The 21,524-nt window shown below is 41.3% G+C and overlaps 2 protein-coding genes across 13 annotated transcripts in view; one reads left to right on the forward strand and one right to left on the reverse strand.

Annotated features, from left to right (window-relative positions):
• Positions 1–11,893, reverse strand: part of Rspry1 (ring finger and SPRY domain containing 1) — a 55,590-nt gene extending 43,697 nt beyond the window's left edge. Inside the window, exons 1-2 of one of the 4 annotated variants that reach the window (XM_060392193.1) lie at positions 11,383–11,893; positions 9,265–9,342 (exon numbers count right to left, since the gene is read on the reverse strand). The gene's annotated coding sequence lies outside the window, so the exon portion shown is untranslated. Of the gene's footprint in view, positions 1–9,264; positions 9,343–11,375 lie in introns of all 4 variants that reach the window. The other 3 variants (XM_021654977.2, XM_021654976.2, XM_021654978.2) reach the window with 3 other exon arrangements.
• Positions 11,894–12,116: 223 nt separating this feature from the next.
• Psme3ip1 (proteasome activator subunit 3 interacting protein 1) overlaps positions 12,117–21,524 on the forward strand; it is a 29,199-nt gene continuing 19,791 nt past the window's right edge. For 2 of the 9 annotated variants that reach the window (XM_060392198.1, XM_021654982.2), the window contains exon 1: positions 12,193–12,332. The gene's annotated coding sequence lies outside the window, so the exon portion shown is untranslated. Of the gene's footprint in view, positions 12,337–12,384; positions 12,744–13,458; positions 13,533–21,524 lie in introns of those variants that run through there. The other 7 variants (XM_060392197.1, XM_021654981.2, XM_060392195.1 and 4 more) reach the window with 6 other exon arrangements.

Consider the following 21,524-nt stretch of genomic DNA (forward strand, 5'->3'; position numbering starts at 1 on the left):
TTCTAACATCAGATCCCAGTATAGATAGTTAAGCTACCATGTGGTTGCTGGGAATTGAACTCAGGACCTCTGGAAGAGCAGCCAGTGCTCTTAACCCCTGAGCCATCTCTCTAGCTTTTTTATCCTAGTTTCTTGATATAAATATCTGTGGCTAGATCTACTAGCATTTTGGGAATGCTGGAAGGGAGTGGTCAAGATCCAACACAGGGGTTCTTTAAGGAAAGGCAGCCTCCCCATAGAAGTGCTAACTCCAAACTGCTTCCTCACAATGGTCAGAGCCCATGAATGAGCTCCATTTTGCCAGAGCAGAAAAGATTTTATGAGCTTCAAATGCTTAAGAGTCTTTACACATCATCAGAATGGAAAGCAGAATGGGATACAAAACACAAACAAGAGCTTCAGTCTAACCAAAAACATTAAATAAAGGGAGTCACACCTGAGCAAGGGAGACAATCTGCTAAAATAACTTGTATGATCTCAGAATGCCAAGGTAAGCTTAAGTCCCAGAAAACAAAGACCTGAAGAAGGCAAAACAGGTCCTATAAAAAGGATAGCTTAATTGCATCAGATATAAAGTTATTTAGCATAATTTAAAAGAAACAATATTGAGGAGCAAGAAATACAGGTCAGAGGTTAAGAGCCCCTATTGCTTTTGCAGAGGGGCCACGTTTGGTTCCCAGTACCCACATGGCCATTCACAACCACATGCCACTCCAGTTCCACTGAATCTGTTTTCCAAGGGTTCCTACAAGCAACGTGGTGCACATAAACTCATGCAAGTAAACACATATAACGCAAGTAATAGAGAGAAATAAGCAATGTTAAAAGTGCCTTGTGAAGGCAGCTTGTTAGGTCTCAAATCTTAAGACTTCATTCTACCTAAAATTATTTCCCTAAAGTTCGCATAAATGTAGAATAATTATTTCCTTAATGTATTTAGTATTATTTAGTATCTTTCAAAGAGATTAAAAGATACCCCATACATGCAGGTATTTTTAAATCTAAGTTTAAAGTAAGAAGGGAAAATTACAGTTCGGTTGGTTTTGTTTTTCTACTTCTGAATTGAGGTCAAGTGTATTTTGTGTTAATGTCTTTCAAAAAAGTTATTTCCTTAAATAATCCAGAAAGTGATGTCCACTATAAATTTGATAGGAAGGATATGGAGGGGTTCTTTTGGGATAGGGTAGCTTGTTTTATAAAAAATCATCTCACTAAGCTGTTCAGACCCAGTTTGGCATTGAACTTCTAGCTTAAGCGATCCTCCCGCCTCAGTCTCCCAAGTAGCTCTGATTATGGGCTAGGGAAATGGATTTTTAAGTTTTCAGTTATTTTAACAGTAGGCTTTTTCTTTCTTCTTTCTTTCTTTCTTTCTTTCTTTCTTTCTTTCTTTCTTTCTTTCAAGACAGGGTCTCACTAACAGCTCTGTCTGTTCTAGAACTCAGGCTGGATTCAAACTCACAGAAATCTTCCTGACTCTACCCCCCAAGTGCTAGAATTAAAGGTGTGCACCACTACACCTGGCTAGAGGCTTTAACAAAAAGCTGTAATGATCAGGTGTGCTGTAGGAGCCATGAAGTGGTACACAGAGGATCACTCCTGACACACACAAAGAAAAAACAAGAGCAAAAATAGTTATCTGTAAGGAATTTGTGAAATGGCCATTTTCTTTAGGCTTACAGCCACAGCACGTACACATGCCAAATATAAACTCCTTCAGATTCATTCAGCACTACAAATGCAGAGCTCCTTACTTAGAAATGGGAGCCACTCACGTGTTTCCACAGGAAAGAAGCTGTCACTACTGATTGTTTGGGTGATAAAGCTAAACAATTATACTTCAAACAATTCTGTTCTTAAAGAAAAGAGGCATTATGTGTTCCACTTCCCAAAGACCACTGGTTCAAGATAAGTATCTAGAGCTATAGCTTTTGCCCAGGGTACCAGAGGCCACCCACAGCACAAGCGCAGTCCATGGACATCACAATCAGACAGACCCGGATTTAAGTCCCCACGCTGCTATACTCGTTGGCATGCTCTCTAATGACTGACCATGGATACACTTTACAAAAGGGAAGACAGGAACAATTCTCACCTGACAGTAACTCCAAAGAGCCAGATTCTTTCTAGGATGTGGCCCAAGCCTATGACTACTTAAAAACACTCTAGGTGATTCTGACGGCACCAAGTCTGGAAACCAGTATTGGTGCTTACTGCAGAACATGGCATCTACTGAATGAATTATGGGACAAACTGAAATAGTAAATGGTGATTCTTGTGAGGACAAATACATCAATATGCCTTTCCAGTATAATAAATGGATTATTTTTGAATGTTTGGAGATGACAGTCAAGACAGCCACTAGAAAAACATATTTACAAAATTAGAGGTGGGGGGGAGGGCGCCAATCTTCACCAATCTGCATATGTGAAAATTTCATAATGCAACACTTTAAATTAGGGAAAAACAAAATAAAAAAAAATAGTTCCATATTGCATCAGATTTACTCTGTGAAGCACTGTAGCCTGCCTATGGGTACTATTATCCAGAGTTGAAGACTAGAGATTATGTAAAGGCAATACACTTTTAATGCTTATACACATCATCTCACCATTAGCTCACAAAGCCAATTTTAAGACCAAACATTTAAGTATATACAACTATTATATCTGTGACTGGGGCAAGACTCAAATGAGTCAAAGAGAACTCTTATCACTGAATATTAGTGCTTAGTAGATTTTTCTCACTGTGTCAATGGCAACAATTTAAACCATCACTCTTAAGTACCATTTTGCTGCAAGATGATAACTATAAACAATACCGCATTTGCAAATACACATCTCTTCAGTGAGACATTTTTATTAATTTGTACATTTAAAGTTTTCAAAATTCCTATGAGAAAAAGAAAAATAAAAAAACCACCAAACTTAGTAGGAGCTTAGTAAATTTCATGTAAAATCAGTGAGGGTCTGATACCCAGTCTCACTGTCAGTAAAAACACAAGCCTCTACCCTCAAAGGCAGCTCACTATAGAGGTTTTGGCCATCTGGTCTAACCTTCTCTGAAAAATAGTCCAGGAATCAGTGATTCATCTCTTCAAATATTCGAATGCATTTAGTTATTAAGCATATCACTGATGGAAAGAACTTCCTTTTTTTCTGAAAAGGCTTCAGGATTATGCTGTCAAGAATGGAGAAGCTGGTTAAATAGATGATCATAAGGACAAAAAACAAGTCATCAGGTAAAAAATGCCAACTAATGTGATCCTTACCTCATCATCCCAAAACAGCGTGACATGATACAAGATGTTCTCTAGCCCTTCACCCCTCAAGGCTAAACCAAAAAGCATGAAAGGCCATATTATGTACTGCTTCAGTATTTTTCTCTCATTAGAAAATGTTTTCTCTTAATACTGTGTATCTCAAGCAATAGCTTCAGTATCACCTTTTATTGTCCTTAATCAACATTTCATGATGAAAACTTTCAAGCATACAGCAAAGGTGAACTAATTCACTGTAAGCAGTGAGTATATACTTACTACTTAGCCTGCAAGTAACATTTTATATTTGCTTTATCACAAATTTGTCCATTATTATATCCATTATCAAGCCATCTACATTCTTAAAAAAACGTGTCTTGAAGTAAACTGTACACCTAAGCCCACCCCAAGCCAGCACACCTATCACTAGTTAGGCCTCAACGGTTTTAGAAGCTAAATTTATATATATATCATACAACCTTAAGTATCTAAATGCTGAGTTTTGTCTAATACATATATATGTCTTCAAACCTTATCAAGATAGGGTACATTCTAAAAGGGCACCTGCAGTAACCACAGAGGAAAGAAAATTATGGGAAACATAACCCAGAAATAAGTCTTCCTTGAAAATATTCTGTAGGATATTCAAAGAGCATAAGTTCTTTATTAATTATTATGGTTAGATAGAGAAAAATACAGTAACAAGACTGATTATTTAGTACTGTAATAAGAAATGCAGACATATTTTGAGAGCATACATGCCAGTTGAAGCAGAAGGTACCTAAAGTTTTTGTTTTTTATTGTTTTATTTTATGTGTACAGGTGTTTTGCCTGCACCTGTCTGTGACAGAAGCCAGAAGGAATTAGATCCCTTAGAACTGGAGTTCCAGATGGCTGTGAGCTACTATGTGGATGCTGGGAATTGAGGGCTGGTCTTTTGAAAGAGACCACTGAGCCATCTCTCCAAACCTCCTAAATATTTTAAAAACTGCACTCACTATATTGGTGGAGGAGAAAAGGGAAAGCCTGAAATAGTCCTACATCTCCATGGGTCCTGCATCCATAGGTTCCACTAACATAAATAAAAGATATTTGAAAAAATTAAAAAAAAAAGATTAAATTTGTTGCTGTGATAAAACACCAGCAAAAGAAAACTTGGGGAGAAAAGATTTATTTCAGCTCACAGATCAGGCTAGAGTCCATCGTAGCAAGAAAGTCATAGAGACAGGCCTTGAGGGAATCACACCTATAATTGGGAACACACAACAATGGATGCAAACATGCATTATCAGCCCACTTTCTCCCAAGCCCTAGGAATGGTGCCACCCACTTTTAGGCTGTATCTTCTCACAAAAATTATTGTAATAAAGTTCCTACTCTACAGCCATGTCCACTGGCCCACTTGACACAGGCAATCCTTCATTGCCGGTGGAGTGGTTCTAGATTGTGTCAAACTGACACAATTAAAACTAATGGTCAAATGTGGGAAATATGTACAGGTTACTCTGGGTCATTATTCCCTAAATAATACTGTATTGACAACTATTTATGTAGCATATATGTTTCACCAGTTACTGCAAGTAATATAGAGATGGCTTAAAGAACAGAGGAGGTCTCTTGTAGGCTATATGCAAGTTTTATGCATCTTATATAAGGGAGTTGAGTATCTGTAAATTTTGGTATCTGTAGGAGACCTGGGGAGCCAATCTTCCTCACTATCAAGAGCTGATTGTATTTGGTTGGAATTTCACTTTATACCCAAAAGGAAAGGCAGCCTTGATAAGGTACTTTTACATGTCACTCAAGTGTCTAAAACTGTGTCAGCAGTAGTGGTGAGCATTTGAGGCTTAGGTTACACTGGGGACTCTTATGCCCTAGGCTGTAACCTCCAAGTGCCTGGGACAAGCACAGGATGATTCTCCTCTTATCTGCTGAGGCTGGTTTAAGAAAGGACATCTTTGGAGAAAACTAGGTCATCTCTCTGGCTGAAGTGAAAGAGCACCTGGAAAATTTTTCGCCTAAAATGTTGAAAGTTTCTAACCCAATAGCAGTAACGTTCAGTGTCAAAAACTTACACCAAGAAGTAGGCAAGACTATGGCAGAAAGAATAGAACACATCCAACCTGACCCATTACAAAGGAGAAAGGACAAAACCTTTTACCATTTGAAATATGAGTTAAAAATAAAACTGGCTGGGAGTAGTTGTGCACACCTTTAATCCTAGCACTCAGGAGGCAGAGGATGGCAGATAGATCTCTGTGAGTTCGAGGTCCAACTGGTCTACAGAGGAGTTCCAGGACAGCCAGGGCTACACAGAGAAACTCTGTCTTCAAAAAACAAACCAAACAAACAAAAAACCCCAACAACAACAACCAAACTGTGGATGGGAATGTGGCTCAATGGATAAGTGCTTACACAAGTATGAAAACTGGAGTTTGGATCCTTAATACACAAATGCTGGGCATTCATGGCAGATAATCAATCCCAGGACTTTGGAGGCAGATAGGATCCCCACAGCAAGCTAGCCAGCTATTCAGCTAGACTAGCTGAATAGATGCGCTCTGGGTTCATCGCAAGACACTTCCTTAAGAAGAAAATTACAACTTCTGGTTTCCACATGCATGTACAAACACACATGATCAGCTACATGGGAACACATAATACTCACATGTATGCATACGACACATATATACACAGGCAATATATATATATATAAAATAATAAAAGTAAAATTTAGGCCTTGATTAGAGTAAGAAATTTTCAGAAGTAAATAACAGAAAGGAAAAACAAAGACTAAATATCCTCTGATTAAGTCTTAAAGATGAAAAAAAAAATCTGCCTTACACCAGAAAAGAAAATTCCAAGTAAGAACTGAGATAAGTGCTAATGATGGCTGCAGAAGAGGAGAGAAAAATTCTTGATTACTTGAAGGTTTAACTCCCAGAAGGCCCAATAACAGGAAGCATGTTGCTATATTATCCAAATTCACATAAGTTTTAAGGAAAATAATTTTTTCTTCAGAAAAAACTCCACGCTATTAAGAAAAGGAAACAAATATGTAAGTGGCAAAAATGGTAAATATTTCCTTAATAATATTTGTTTAAAATGGTGCCTAGAGGGAAGGAGAGATGGCTGAGAGGTTAAGAGCACTGGCTGCTCTTCCAAAGGTCCTGAGTCCAGTTCCTAACGACCACATGATGACTCACAACCATCTATAATGAGATCTGGTGCCCTCTTCTGACGTGCAGGCAGAACACTGTATACATAATAAATAAATCTTTAAGAAAAAATTAGTGTCTAAAACACCTGATTGTACATACAGTTATATACCCATCAGATCTACTAGGGAAGGTCACAAATACCTGGGTGAATTTTTTTCTACAATCTATAAAATTAGAAAGTTAAACAGAAAATACAAAAATTGTGATGTCACCATTTAATAAATATATACCAGCTTCTGAACAAAGATTTTAAAAAGTCCCTATGCTCTTCCTGAGGGAGCTGGGGTTAGGGATGAAGGATGAAGGATAGCAACAGACAACAAACTCTCTAAGGAAGCCTATGGACAGAATATGGAAGGAGGCTGTTGCCCCACCAGTTTCTAGTACAAAAGGGCCTTGATCACACTGAAGTATCTCTGTATGGACAAGTTCTCAGAAGGCTATAAATTAGCACTAGCAACAGCATTTCAATACCTTCTCAAATTATGGTAGTGTAGGGCCAGTGGTTAAAGGTGCTCTTCCACACAAGCCTAGCCTGGTCACCTGAGTTCAATCCCTGGGATCCAGGTAAGGGGAGGAGAAAACAAGGTTGTTCTCTGACCTCCACACATACACGCAACATCACACACACACAAGAGAACAAAAATAAAATTTTAAAAATTCAGAAATTAAAACTCATGCCAGGAGGTGGTAGCACACATCTTTAGTCCCAGCAGAAGCAGGTGGATCTTTGTGAGTTCCAGGACAGGCAAGGCTACACACAGAAATCTGTCTCAATAAAACACACACACACACACACACACTTACAGTGAGTTTAATGAAAACAACCACAAGGACCAGAAATCACAATGGAAAAACGTTATTTTGAGACAATATGGATACTGTACCCTAAGTTAAACCCTTCTGAATACTGCAGGGATCTACATTCTGTACCTGAGAGATGAGAAGTTCTGCACTGGTGCCAAGTCTGTCCCAGGACAGACCACCTGAAGAAAAAAGATACTAGACACTATAGTAAATTCTTTAATAAAATAAAATAAAATAAAATAAAATAAAATAAAATAAAATAAAATAAAATAAATCTGTATGTGTCTGTGCTCACGTGTGATTACAAGCACATGTGCCACAGAATATATGTGGAGATCAGGACAGCCTCAGGCATGGGTCCTTGCCTCCTATCTTGTTTGAGGCAGTTTCTTCATTCTGCCATGTACTTCATTAGCCAACTCCTGGAGATCCTACTGATTCTGCCGCCCATCTCCCTGTAAGAGCCCTGGGTTACAGATTCACCTGCATGTGGCTTTACATGAGTTATGGGGATTTGAACTCAGATCCACAAGCTTCTATGGACAAATGCTTTTGCTCATGGAATCATCTCCCCAATCTAACTGTAGTAAATACTAATTGCTTTCTCTAGTCTGGGGTAACAAATACAGTATTTTAGTAAGTCTTAAAAACTGACTTGGAAAGTTATTAATATGTAGTTCAAAGGCATCTGTAACTATGAACACTGATGAAGCAATAAGAACTGAATAAAGGAGCTGTATTTCCCATGAGGAAGGGTGGAGTAGGAGTCATATTTAAGAATACTGCATTCAGTGAACAAAGAAGAGGAAACTTAATTCTTTAGGAGGTAGAAGTAAGAAAAAACCAACTCTGAAACAGAAACTATGGACTAATAATAATATACTGCCTGAGTAAGAAATTTCAAACCTTCTAATTGAAGTGTACAGGAACCATGAAATTATGCCTGGATACTATAATTTCAAGCAGTAAGACGGCTACATGCAGAGGTTATTCCTTACTAAATTCTAGGGGTACATCAATTTCTTGCTATTTCTCAAAAGTTCTGTCCAACAAACAAACAAAGAAAAACAGGTAAAGCAGAGTCTGGCAAGGTGGTTCAGTGGAAGCACGCACACTGCTCTTGCAGAAGACCCAGCAGCCATGTTGGGCGGCTCACCAGTGCTTGTAACTCCAGCTCCAGGAGGAAAATAGTCACTCTTTTGCCCCACTGACAGCTGTAAAAGTTTCCTAAGGGCTGTGGCCCAGGTTTTGGCATTCACTACTTCCTGACTATTCTGTTTTTCAAATTTTCAATTTGAATGCCAGAAAAAAAAAATCTATCCAACTCAATAGCAAATGCCTTGAAAATGCCAAAAGCTTGAAGAAAAAAAAAAAAAAAGTTGAAATTGTTCCTGATTCAATTGGTCATTTGCGGTGCCTGCTGACAACCCCCTTACCCTTATGAGTGATGAATATTACATTTTACTTTACAAGAATCTGACCCAAAAATACAGAAAAACTCCTACTTAATGTTTTGTAATTGAGATCACCATCTTCAAGAATTCCTAATAGGGCTGGAGAGATGGCTCAGTAGTTAAGAGTACCCAAGTTCTGTTCCGACCACCAACAGGCTCACAACCGCCTAAAACTCCAGCTCCAGAGGATCCCTGCTACTTCTGGCTTCAGAAGGCACCTGCACACATGTGCCACATTCCCCTTCCCACATACATATAATTAAAATAATTTTTTAAAATCCCTTCAAAATTTGTTTAGCAAAAAATTTTAAAGGATTCCTAATAATTTTTTTAAGCTACACGGCTTTTGGAGTATCAAAGAAAGTTGTAGTCTAAAACCTTCAAAATGATTCTCCGTCATAAAAACTGCTTCACTGAATATGGTGGTGCACACCTGTAATCCCGCACTCAGGAGAGAGAGGCAGGTGATCGCTGTGAGGGCCAGGCCAGGCTGGGTTACATAAGGAGACGTAGGTATAGTACACACCTGCAGTCCCTAGCACTCGGGAGGCTGATGCGAGAGGACCACAGGTTCCAGCGGAGTTTAAGAGAACATAGTAAGACCCTGTCTCAAAGGACAGAGAAAGAGATTGATTACTTCATTATTAGGAAAATATTATATAATCCTTAAGGACTAACTGAATCTCCTGAGTTTAAACAGACTGTTGCAAATACACTTCAGAAACAGTTTCTGTTACTAAACTTGCTTAACCATACTTCAGAGAGGAGAGCTGTTTCTCCCCCTAGTACAGAAAAAGAACACACTATTATATACAATACTAAGCTTTTCTAAGTCTCACCTTCCCCTTGATGCTTACTAAAAGAAGTTATTTATCTGCAAAGCATTAAAAAAAAAAACAAACCTCTACATAGACGATGCTGGGATACTTCCTATAACAAGTAGTTTAAAAATACTGAATCTAGAAAAAAATAATGAAGGGGCTTGTAAAAAGAGCAAAAAGCAGAACTTAACAAAGATACTAAGCACAAGCCCTGCGCACTATGTATTCTGGGAAAACAAGAAGCTCACAAAACCTCCACAGCAAATAAAACAAAAGACCAACAATCATGAAATGTAAGATTACAAGACAGAAAATTCAGGTCAACTTTAAAAAAAAAGCCTACTTTAAAACAACAACAACAAAAACCCTACCTCAAAAACCACAAGTAAATCCCTAAAATTTTGGGACACCAGCTCTAACAAGTGACACTGTCGCTTTCTGACAGAGATTATTATTATTGTAGCTTATAATAACGCGGATCTACACAGCAAGTTATCATCTCAAGAAATGCAAACTCTACATAAGATGAAAATGAAAAGTGCCTTAAAATCTATACTCTGGAGGTATCACAAGGCAGAATTCATGGAAGGAAAAATGCAGGCTCATTTACAAATTACAGTTGAAGGAGGCTGCCTACCATTCACTACCTGTAACCATCCAAAAGGCCAGGAATACATAAAAAAAAAAAAAAAAAAAAAAAAAGTGGGCCTACAATATTGAGAACAAATTACTTGGAGAAAAACTTCCTGAAGGAAGTGCTACCTCCTACCAGCACGATTAGAAGCTGAAAGTAAATTAAAACTCTGCAAACAAAAACTGGAAACCTCTTCATGTCAAGAAGCAAGGTTTGAAATCAGGATGTAGACTGCAACATTGCTTAAGGAGCTGTGGCTCTTGAAGCGCTCAGTAATACATGGCTCCCAGAGCACTGTACGTATTCAACACCTGTATTTACGTTAACCTCCTACATCAACAATTTTACAGGTTAGAAAATACTTTTTTTTCTTCTCAACTGCAATCCATTACACTATCTTACTTTCCCACACAGCGTTAATTATTTTACAGAAGAAACTCTAGGATGTTAAGTCACTTCAACTAAAGGACAAACAGGGGCCTGGGAGACTGCACGACTTACTCAGGCAATTCACAGACACTGCCAACTTTAAAAAGTTCAAAGTACAACACTCCAGGGAACGGAACCGCACTCAGACATCTACGCGAGGCAGAATCTCGAGAGTTTCAGCCCAGCAGCTCTAACTAGGTTTCCTTCCGTAAGAAGAGGGAAAGTGAGGCAGACAGCAGGCAGGAAGTAATGCTAAATGTGAAGGCTTGCAGGGGGTGCAGCTGGAGGGAGGACTCCCGCGTCCCACTCTGGCGCTGAGCCCGGAGGCGGCAGAAGCCTCCGTCTGGGACACCTGGTCAGTCTCCAGAGGGAAGAACCCTGACTATCCCCGTTTCCGCTTACTATCCCAAACTCGGGCTTCCCGACGGAAAGGGCTGCCCAGAAACCCTCCCTCCCCGAGGGTTTTACCTAGTAGTTAGCTCGGGCCCTGAAGAGGAGGAAAATCCGCTAGGTCTGGCTCCCGTCTCCAGCCTCTCTACCGCACAAACTCTCCACAGCCCCTCGCCACCGCGTAGACCTCTCCACCCCAGGGCTCCACCAGACGTCCCCGGGGGAAGTCGGCTTCCCACTGAAACGCCAACTCCCCCCAAAGGGAAGCCCTGCCCGCGGCGTGCGCCCCTCGACCCGCTTCTGCCCCGAGCTGCCGGGACGAGCGTCCCTCCGCCAACGACAGCCTTCCCGGGGGTTCCCTACCTCTCACCTGGGCCCGGTCAGCCGCAGTCTCCTCGGGAGGGTGACCCCAGGACCTCCTCCAGGCAGGATCCCCCAGAGGGGGATCACCCTCTTCCAGGAACCGCTTCAGGCGCCTCCAGCGCGGGCCTCGGAGGAGAACGTTCCGGCTGCTTCCCAGACTCGCCCCAACGCCACCCTCTCCCAGACCCCTGCCCGGGGACGGCCGCGGCCCCAGTCCGGCGCCTCCGGTCCAGGCTCCGGCGGCTGCTCTCTTCCCTCACAGGCGTCCCTAGCCCTCAGGTTCCCTCCCGGGCCACGTCCCCAAGGGGCTTCCCAGAGCAGCGCGGTCGGGCTGTGGCACTGACTTTCACTAGCTCCTGGGCCCACCAGAGGGAGGGGACGGCGACAGCGGCGCGACTCCTTTGTGACAAGTCCGAGAGAGCGGTAAAGATGGACGCGAGGACACGGCACTGCCATTACGCGCAGGGCCCACCCCCGCTTCTTACCACCCGGGCCCTCCCTCAGTCCCCTAGGAAACGCCCCTTCCTCGGTGGCAAGCCCTTTCTCGCAGGCAGCCAATCAGCTCGCAAGCGCGGCGTCACGTGGTCCCGCGGTTGGGCCCGCCACCCTGGAATGAACCGGCTAATCCCCTTGCCGAAGGCTGAATGGCCCAATCAAAGCCCTCCATCCGGGTGCTGGAACACCGGATCTCCACGAGGCGCTCGCGGAGGGAGGCAGCTGCTGATTGGGCTGTGCCGCCGGAAGCGGGGTGGGGATTTGTTGTGGCGGCGAGGAACAGGAAGCCCCGAAGGGTCAAAAGGAATACAAAAGCAAAGTCTGCTTGCTCCCCTTAAGCCGTTGTTCTTCCTTTCTTCCCTGTTTTTCTTTTTTTTTTTTCTTCCAAGAGCGAGTGGCCTCGGCGACGGCGGTTCGCCTTACGAGCCGCGGAGGGGAGGAAGGCTCGCCTCCCGCGCTCGGGTAGGTGAGTGCGGCCTGGGTCCGCGCCGGGAGGCGAGGCCAGGCTTCTCGGCCGAGGAGAGGGGTGAGCTACAGTCGGAGTTAGGGTCGGGGCCCGGGCTCGTCTTCAGTCGGCGGCGTCGCCCGGGTCCGGAGTTCGTGGTGTCCACCCTGAACGGAGCCGCGGGAGCCTGCGGGATGGCGTGTGGGTCGCGGTGGGAGGCTCCGACTCTTTCTGGCGCCCCAGAACCATCGGGCCTCCTGTCTGCGCTCTGCACTTTTCTGCTAGCCGGTAGCGGTCCAGGCCTAAAGGGAGCTGCCGCCTCGGTTCCACTCGGAACCTCCCCACGCTCCTGAGAAAACGTGGGATGCCTGATTGAGCATCGTTGGATTCCCAGAGTGTGGTTGCAGGCTGGGAAACACGTTTGTTAGGTAGCGTGTCCCGGTTGCAGTGTCTTGCTCATTCTCTTCTAGTAGGAAACAAGGCGGTGTCCCTATTATATTAGAACTAGGACCGATGGTTGAGGTATCTTGAGAGTTGGGGCCACGCCAGAGGAATTGTTCGTAGAAGTGCTTCTTGGGGGAAAACAATTTCTGTGAGCCTTGGTTTTAAAATGCAGATCTTGTACCTCACTTCTCAGATAGTCTGGTTTGTTTAAGTCTAGAGTGGGACTCAGAAAGTCTAATCTGAATCTCTTTAGGGTTTACGGCGAGTTCTTGCTAGTCAACCTGTGAGACAAGTTTCGTTGGTTAAGTTAATTGTCCCCAGAGACCATATAATGGTTTGGAGGAGCTCACCACAGAGGTGGTGGTGTGTGTGTGTGTATATATAGTGGGGTCTCAGTTGGAGACCAGCCTGGCCCACATAGCAAGACTGCTAGAAAACAAAGCAGAAGAGAGGAATAAACGAAATGGTTCAGTGGGTACCTTCTGAACTGTTTGAAAGGAACCTGACAGCGGAATTGAATTGAAATAAAGGCAGCTCGTGTGTTTCAGTTACAGCCTAAGATGAACTATGAATAATGTGTAAGGGTCTGAAAGTAGGGTGGCCCAATTATCTTTTGAAAGTTGAAGTCTTAATGCCTTTAAGAGAAAATTCTTTCTGTTTTTTTGTTTTTTTTTTTTTTGTTTTTTTGTTTTTTTAAAGAAGAATTATATGAAGACCATTTACCTGGTTGTCACTCTTTGTCACCATCCAAGGATCCGAACGTTTGCTTCAAGGCAAGTCTTCTACTTCGGAAATTGAAAGCCACCTGTATTTTGGCAGTGAAGTAATTTAACAGCGTGGTTCAGCTATAAGCTTGGTTATAGTGTAATATGCCTTTAGATTAGGGAATTTTAGTGTGTTCTTCTTTTTGACATACTTGTCTTCATTCTTAAATGTGATCAGTTTCACTCTAGGAATACTTTTAAGTATTTCGTTTTGCATTTTCAGTTATGATGCTTCAGACCGTGAGTTGTTTTCCTTCAACTGTCTTGATATTTGATTTTTTTGATTGTTTTTGTTTTCAAACAGTCTCCCATAGCCAGGACAGCCTTAAATTTGATGTATACAGAAAAATGTCCATGAGCTTTTTTTTTTTCCTTACAAGTTTTGAAATTACAAGTGTGTGCTACTACATTTGTTAATATTAATTAATTAGCCTTTTGACTTTAAAATAGTGACTTACTCTGTAAAGTTCTAGTCACTTAATATATTGCTATGTTGATTCTTCCCCACTGTTTGGTTGTGCTCTCTTCCACAGAAAGCTGCCTGTATTTTCACTCTGCCTCCCATGTTTTCACTCTCTCTCCGTCTCCCATTAGCTATTTTTATTTGCTTGCTTGCTTGCTTGCTTTTTTTTTTTTTTTTTTTTTTTTTTTTCCTGAGTTAGGGTCTTGCTGTGTGGCCCAAGCTGGCCTAGAACTCAAAATTTTCTGCCTCAGCCCCCTTCCACACTGCAATTTCCTCATTAATTTTCTTCTATTCCTACTCTGTTATTAAACACTGTCATCTTTTAGGGTTTGTTTTTGTTTGTTTTTTTGAGATGGGGTCTCCCTGGCCCTTCTAGAATTGGCTATATAAATCAGACTGTCCTGGAACTCAGAGAAATCTGCTTTTCTCTGCCTCCCCTATTGCCCTCCAAAAACACTGACATCTTAAATTTATATTTCAGGTTTTAGTTATGGAAAGTTGTTTTCTTTTGTCGTTTTCGTATTTTTTGTTACTAATTTCAAGGCTTAATTTTTCTTTTTCTTTTCTTTTCTTTCCTTTTTTTTTTTTTTTTGTTTTTTGTTTTTTGTTTTCAAGACAGAGTTTCTTTTGTGTACCGTTGGCTGTCCAGGAACTAACACTGTAGACGGACTGTCCTTGAACTCACAGAATTCACCTGCTTCTGCCTTCCAAGTGCTGGGATCGAAGGCATGTGCCACCACTGCCCTGCTCAAGGCTTGATTTTTATTTGAAACATAAGTATATTTGTTGTGTGATCCATGTATTTCATTCCCATAGATCTGTTTTTCTTGTCTATTATTCCTGCTGTCTTCTTTCCAATTTCCCTTTCCTTCCAAGTTGTAGTTCTTGGGTCCCAGTTTAAGATGGGGAGGGAAATGGTTATCAACACAGCCTGTGGTGGCTTTGGCTTTTCTGTTGCCTCATCATAGTACTGTTATAGTAAATTGTTTAGGTCAGAGAAATCCTCAAGATGAAAAATAACTCCTTGAACTGTAGGCTTAATTTCTAGTTTTCACCGTCTAGATTTTGCCCAAAGTCTTTACCATCTTTTTGGCTTTTGGCTTTAAAAAAATATTATTTAATTACTTTTGTATATGATGTGTTTGATATGTATGTGTGTGCATACAGATTTACACACATGTTGTATCAGAGGACAACTTTGTCTGCCTACCCTTTTTTTATTCTTTTAAGATTTATTTTAGAATTTTATGTATGTTTGAGTTTGTGTGTATGTCATGTGTGTGCAGGTGCATGAGGAAGCCATAAGAGGGTACCAGATACCCTAGTGTTATATTTACAGGCAGTTGTGAGCTTGTGTTGTGCCTGGAACTGAACTCATCTTCTAGAAAAACAGCAAGCTCTTAACTGCTGAGCCATCTCTCCAGACCTTGACTTCTACCTTGTTTGAGACAGGGTCTCTAGTTGTTTACTGCTGCATGTATCTGGCTAGCTGGCCCACAAGTTTCTAGGGCTTTTCCTGTCTCTGCCTGCCATCTCTGGGAAGGAACACTGGGATTGCAGGTGTGGCCTACAGTGTCCTGCATTTATGTCTGTTTTGGAGCTTCACACAGAGATTTTCGTGCTTACTTGCCAGACATTTTATCCTTTGAGCCATCTTTCAGCCATTGTTGTTGTTATTATTACATTTCCAGCATTTTAAGCCTGGAAGTAGAGGACGGGTTTCAGTATTTAGTCTATTTTCTCCAGAAGCGAAAGCCTCTTGCACCTTGATTCTGATGTTGGAATGTGAAGTTTGTGATTTCCTTTACACTTAAGTGAAAGATGATACTTCTGCATAAAATTTCTAAAATTTCCATTATTCAGTGTCATAGCAGCCTTAAGATTTAGGCTTCCCTGATGGCTTAGTGCTTAAGCCAGACTTGGTGGCATACAGCTTTAATTCCAGCACTCTGGAGGCAGAGGCAGGTGGGTCTCTGCGTTCAAGGCCAACCTGGTTACAGATCAAGGACAGCCAGAGAACTCCTGACTCAAAGAGCCAAGAAAAACTAAAAAAAGAAAAAGGGAGAGGGGTCCTCGCCTTAGAGCTCAGCTTTGACTTCTCCTGTAGTATTAACTGTGTCCTACTTGTCCTTAAACTGCTGGTGTGCCACACCATTGTATTATTGCTCTTGTTTAGTACCAGCACTGTGCCTTGAGGAGATTTACCTTTTTAAAAAACTGGCTTAGGCAGAGAGTGGTGGGCCTCTATTCAGAAGTAGGGGGATCTCTGAGTTTGAAACTAGCCTGGTCCATATATCAAGTTTCAGTCCTGCCAAGGTTACATAGTAAGACTCTCTCTCTCAAAAAAAAAAAAAAAAAAAAACAACATTAAAACACTTCAAAAAGCTGGTAGTCTTTTGCCACCAACGTCAATCACACAGGCAAAAAAAATTTTTTTTTTTTTCAGTTTGGTTGTACTGTTGAGTTTTATAAGGGTGGGTGTGTAGAAGAGGGGATAGGATTTGGTGTGTGGGTTAGGTCTAAAGGCAACCCAGATGGCAAAACAGTTGAGAATCAAAGCTCCCCTTGAATATTTCTCCTAGAGGCACCGTGTTGAATACTAGTGCTGAAAAGTTAATGTGGTTGTGTCTTCTTTCCAGTTTCGGGGAGCAAAGGGAGTTGGGGGGTGACAGGAACAAAAGATATGGGCTGTTTTATTTCCCTGAGTTCCAGACATGTAATTGCTTTACACTCACTTGTCACAATATGTAGCAAAATACAAGTAAAATTAGAATCACACATAGTGAGGGGATTGTTTATGTTCTAAGTTAAAGTGTGAAGTAGAGAGCTGAGTACAAGCTAAAGGAGCGAATGTTTAGTTTTCTGTTTTCCTTTAGTGTAAGATGAATTAGATGCATCTAAGAGATTGTGTGTATACATTAACTACTTAACATATAATTACTGCATGATTCTTTGATTCCTCAAAATTTATTTCAAACTGCTCTGTATAATATACATCTTAAATATAGATTAAAGTGCTTATGCTGTAATCTCATTTTTGATTCATCAGATCCCTTTTGCTACTGTAGTATATTAATAAACTTCAGTGTTAGATGGATTACTTTTACCAGTGATTTCTTTATCCAGTAATAAGTATTAACAGTTCTTTGTTAATTAGTGGTCATTCTCTAGAGAAGTTTATAATGTAGGAAAAGTTGGCTTGATCTAAATTACCATTGCTTGGTAGCAGTGTCTTCTGGTCAGAAAGTAGTCTTTTTGGAAATTTAATTGGGCTGTCTAGCAAATCGAGGTGCTGTGCCTTCCCCCTCACACTTGTCTGTCCATGAACGTGAAGGGCACAAGAGGGTGCTGGTATCATCTGTTAATCTCATCTGTTCCTTTGAGGCAGTCTGTCTTTGAACTGGGAAGTTAGGTTTTTGCAGATTGGTTGCAAGCCAGCAAGTCACAGCTAGTCTCCTGTCTCTACCCTGTCAGAGCTTGGGTTACAGAAGTGTGCCTGATTTGTGGCATGTTACTTGAAGGCTGGGATCCAAACTGTGGCCCTCAAAACTGCACAGCAAATGCTCTCAACCACTGAGTCATCTCTATCTTCCTTACAGTTGAAGTACAGGACGACTTACATGTTAGGGTAAAAACATTGGAAAACAGTTACTGGCAAAAGAAAATGGGTTAGCTTATTTTTGCTGCCCTACCTACAGACTTATAACACAGAAATTTGATTCCTGAGTGGATTTCTACATGTAGGGTCTAATTTTAGAAGGATATTGTAGACAGCCTGAAGTAAACTTAGTCTGCTACCACAAAATCCAGTTCCTTGGGAAAACAGATCTCATGGATTTGCGTCACGGCACTGGTTAAGTGGAGTAGGATAGTCCACTTCGGCTCTAGGATAGAGATTACTTTGTAAGTGGTGCACTTTAGAACTTGCAGAATATGCTATAAAACACCACCTGTTTTGTCTTCCCAGCCTGGAAATGAAATACCAGCTGCAGCAGAAACACAGTACTTCAGTGTGTAACAGTTACCCAGCCTTGAAGCACAAGATCTTTGTTTTTTGGCTGTTAAACAAATTTGTAAACCGTGGCTCTTTTTGGAGACAGAAGTCTCACTATATAACAAACCAGGTTGACCTCAAACTTGTCCATCCTCTAAACTTTTTAAAGTTTAAACAAAGTTTTTCTGCTCTCTGCAAAATCCGTATTAAAAATAATATTGGGCTGGGTATGTAGTGCGGTGGTAGTGCACTTGCCTGGCTTGTAAGCGCTCTCAGTTTGATCAGCACTGGAGAAAGAGTATTTGGTTTCATAGTTGAACTTCAGTTACCTTGAAAAACAAGAGCTGGCTGACCAAAAGAAAGTTGACCTTATTTACTCAGTCAGTCTGTCTGTCTCTTTCTTTTCTTTTCTTTTCTTTTTTGAGACAGGGTCTCAGTGTGTGGCCTTGACTGGCCTAGAATTCATCATACAGACAAGTCACAGGAATCCTCTGCCTCCTGAGTGCAGGGTGGTACTGAAGGTGTGAGCCACCATATCTGGTTTTCTGAGTCTTCCTAGATTTGAACACAGGAAGGACACACTAAGCCTTCCATTGTAAATGCTCTCCAGTCTTATGTTGATCTTGATAGTTAGACTCCCATAATCCTTGGTTCTTTGTCTGCTTATCTTCATTTATTTTAGAAAAAGTATTTATTTTAGAAAAGTACATGAAAAATTGGCTAAGCAATAGGAATTAGAAGTCAGTGCAATCTAAATCCCTAAATTCTTTAGCTCAGAAGAGGGTCAGTACATTGTGGGTATGGGTCACTTCACTATTGCAGACTAAATGGCTAGTGTGGACTCTGAAGAAAAAGGTTCATTTTTCAATGCAATTTAAAAATAAACTTTAAATATTTTCAATTAATTGTGTGTGTGTGAGCGAGACAGACAGGAGGAGAGGGGGAGAGAGGGGTGTGAGTGCAAGGGTGTAGGTGCCACTGCATACACTTGGCAGTCAGAGGACGACTCCAGGAGTTGGTTTTCTTTCCATCAGAATTCCAGGAGTCAAACTCAGGTCATCAGGTTTATGCAGCAAACTCTTTTATCCACTGAGCCATCTCACTGAGGGCCCAATGCAAGTTGTAGTGGTTCTCGACCTTCCTAATGCTTCGACCCTGTGATAGAGCTCCTCATGTGGTGACTCCTAACCAGAAAATCACTCCATAACTGTAATTTTGATACTGTTATAAATTGTAATGTAAATATTTTTAGAGATAGAAGGTCAAAGGGGTCATGACCCACAGGTTGAGAATTACTGAGTTAAAGGTCACAAGAATTATTTTTTGAAAGATGGTTTCAGTTGTATAACAAAGAAAGTTGTTCTGGTTTTGGTTCTGTGTTTCCTGTTGCCCAACGTTGGCTGATGTTTGAACAAGAATTCCTTGAGACACTGAAAATGTAATAAGTCCTTGTAATGGCCTCTGTTGCCAAACTTAACATTGGACAGTGTTTGGGAATATTCATCAAATGCATTTTTCCCTGCTCAGATTCTTTAGCTCCTCCTAGTGGTTGGTTTATGCAGTAAATATTTATTGTACACCTGACATGCTCCACACTGGTGGTTAAAGAGCTGTTGGAACATTCCACAGTGGTAAAACATAGTTAATGGATGCTCTCTAGAGTTTTAAATGTCTGTGACAGAAGCACAGGAAAGAAATAGGCATCCACTACTCTAGCGGGACATGGGAAGCTTAGAGGTAGGGATCTTCATTCTGAGTCTGAGCAGAGATGTTCACGTGAGGTTTGAAGATGAAGCAAGGTAGAAGCAATAGCCTGGACAAAGCCTGCAGAGAGAGGAGACAGGTTTTGAGATGTGCGGTGTGGCTTTCCAGTGCCATATGTGAAGGGATTGTTATAAGTTAAGTTAGGAAGGTAGGGGAGGTGAAACAGTTGAGGGGATCACATAAATGAAAATGGACTTTACTCTGATGTGAGTGACTGTCAACCACAGGGAATTTCACCCATGAGAGGTATTTGTGGTGATGTCACTTAACATTTTGATTTTTGTACTTGTGTGTATGGAGGTAGTGGTGATAATATGACCATTTTAAGTAGGACAGTAGCAGACAGGTTTACCTTTTAGAAAGACCATTGGATTAATAATGGGAAGAATGAATTGAAAAGAAGCTAGAATAGAAACTACCTGTGGAATACTTTTTAGCTAGTCCATGCAAGATGACCTGAAAAAGAGTTATAAAGGAAGGGTCCCACTTCCCACAAAAAGGGTAGATTAATGAGAGGTCATTATGAGATAGAAACAACAGAACTAGGCAGTAGGTGGGATATAAAGGTATAAAGAAAGAAAATGAATCTAGGTGCATGTCCAAGGCCTGGGAAACCTGTCCTGCAGTACGTGGTTCTGCCTATACTGTTCACTTTGGTGGTTTATTATATACCATATTATCCGGGTTAAGTCCAAGAGTATTGGTCTTACTTCCTTCGTGTACTTCATAAAGTCTAACCCAGTGTTGGGCAAATAGTAGAGTTACCAATTTACTTGAAAAGGATTATATATGTGTACATTAAAGTTATTTGTGTTTTCTAACTTCTCAGTTTGATGTGGTCCCTTTCCCACTTAGAAGATTGTTTTTGTTTATGACTGATTTCTTTTCATTCCTTGAGTACACACAGTTTCTTTCACGATTGTACCCAGTCCAGAGTTCCTTATGGTAATGGGAAGCCTTTCAAAGCATTCTGAAATGTGCCAAATACTGTGCCAAGTGCTTTGCATGAATTGTTTTGTTTTTCTACACAAAGACTTTATGTTGTACAGTGCTGTCTTGGTCACCTTTGGTGGCTGTGATCCGGGGATCAGGACATCGAGGCTCAGAAGAATTAAGTGACTGGCCCAGTGTCGTACCAAGCTCTTACCCTGGCAGAACCAAATTTTGAACTTAAGTGTCTTCCTGTCAGAGCCCATGGTCTTTTTTCCTTGCCTGTGCCCACCTTAATATGAAGAGCACAACTGAAGGCACTGGTATAGATTGGTTTGAATCGAGCAGGTTATATTGAAGGGTGTCTAGAGTTAAGCTAGCTTGCCTTGCAGTATTTTGTTTATTTTGAAACAAAGTCATATAGCACAAGCTGACCTGGAACTTAGAATATTCCTGCATCGGCCTCCTTAGTGCTGGGATTACAGGTGTGAGCTGCCATACCCAACCTACATGGCTATGAAAGACGGTTCTTTCTTGAAAGGCCTGACTTTTTTTGGAGAAGGAGTACTCTGAATTTTATACAGTATACTCAGAAGTTGGCTACTCACTCATCACCACACTTTTTAAATGCGTGTCTTTGTGCATGCACTCATATGTGGAAGTCAGAGGACAGCTTGCTGGAGTCCATTTTTCTTTTTTTCTGTGTGGATTCCGGGAATTAAACTCAGGTCATCAGGCTTGGCATCACACATGTTTACTCTGTGAGTCTTTTTGCTGGTTTTTGAGGTATGTCTCAGGTATTCAAGGCTGGCCTTAAACTCTTGGTCCTTCTGTAATCTGCCTCTCAGGT

The sequence above is a fragment of the Meriones unguiculatus genome, chromosome 10 (assembly GCF_030254825.1).
Source record: "Meriones unguiculatus strain TT.TT164.6M chromosome 10, Bangor_MerUng_6.1, whole genome shotgun sequence".
NCBI classification, from domain to species: Eukaryota; Metazoa; Chordata; class Mammalia; order Rodentia; family Muridae; genus Meriones; species Meriones unguiculatus.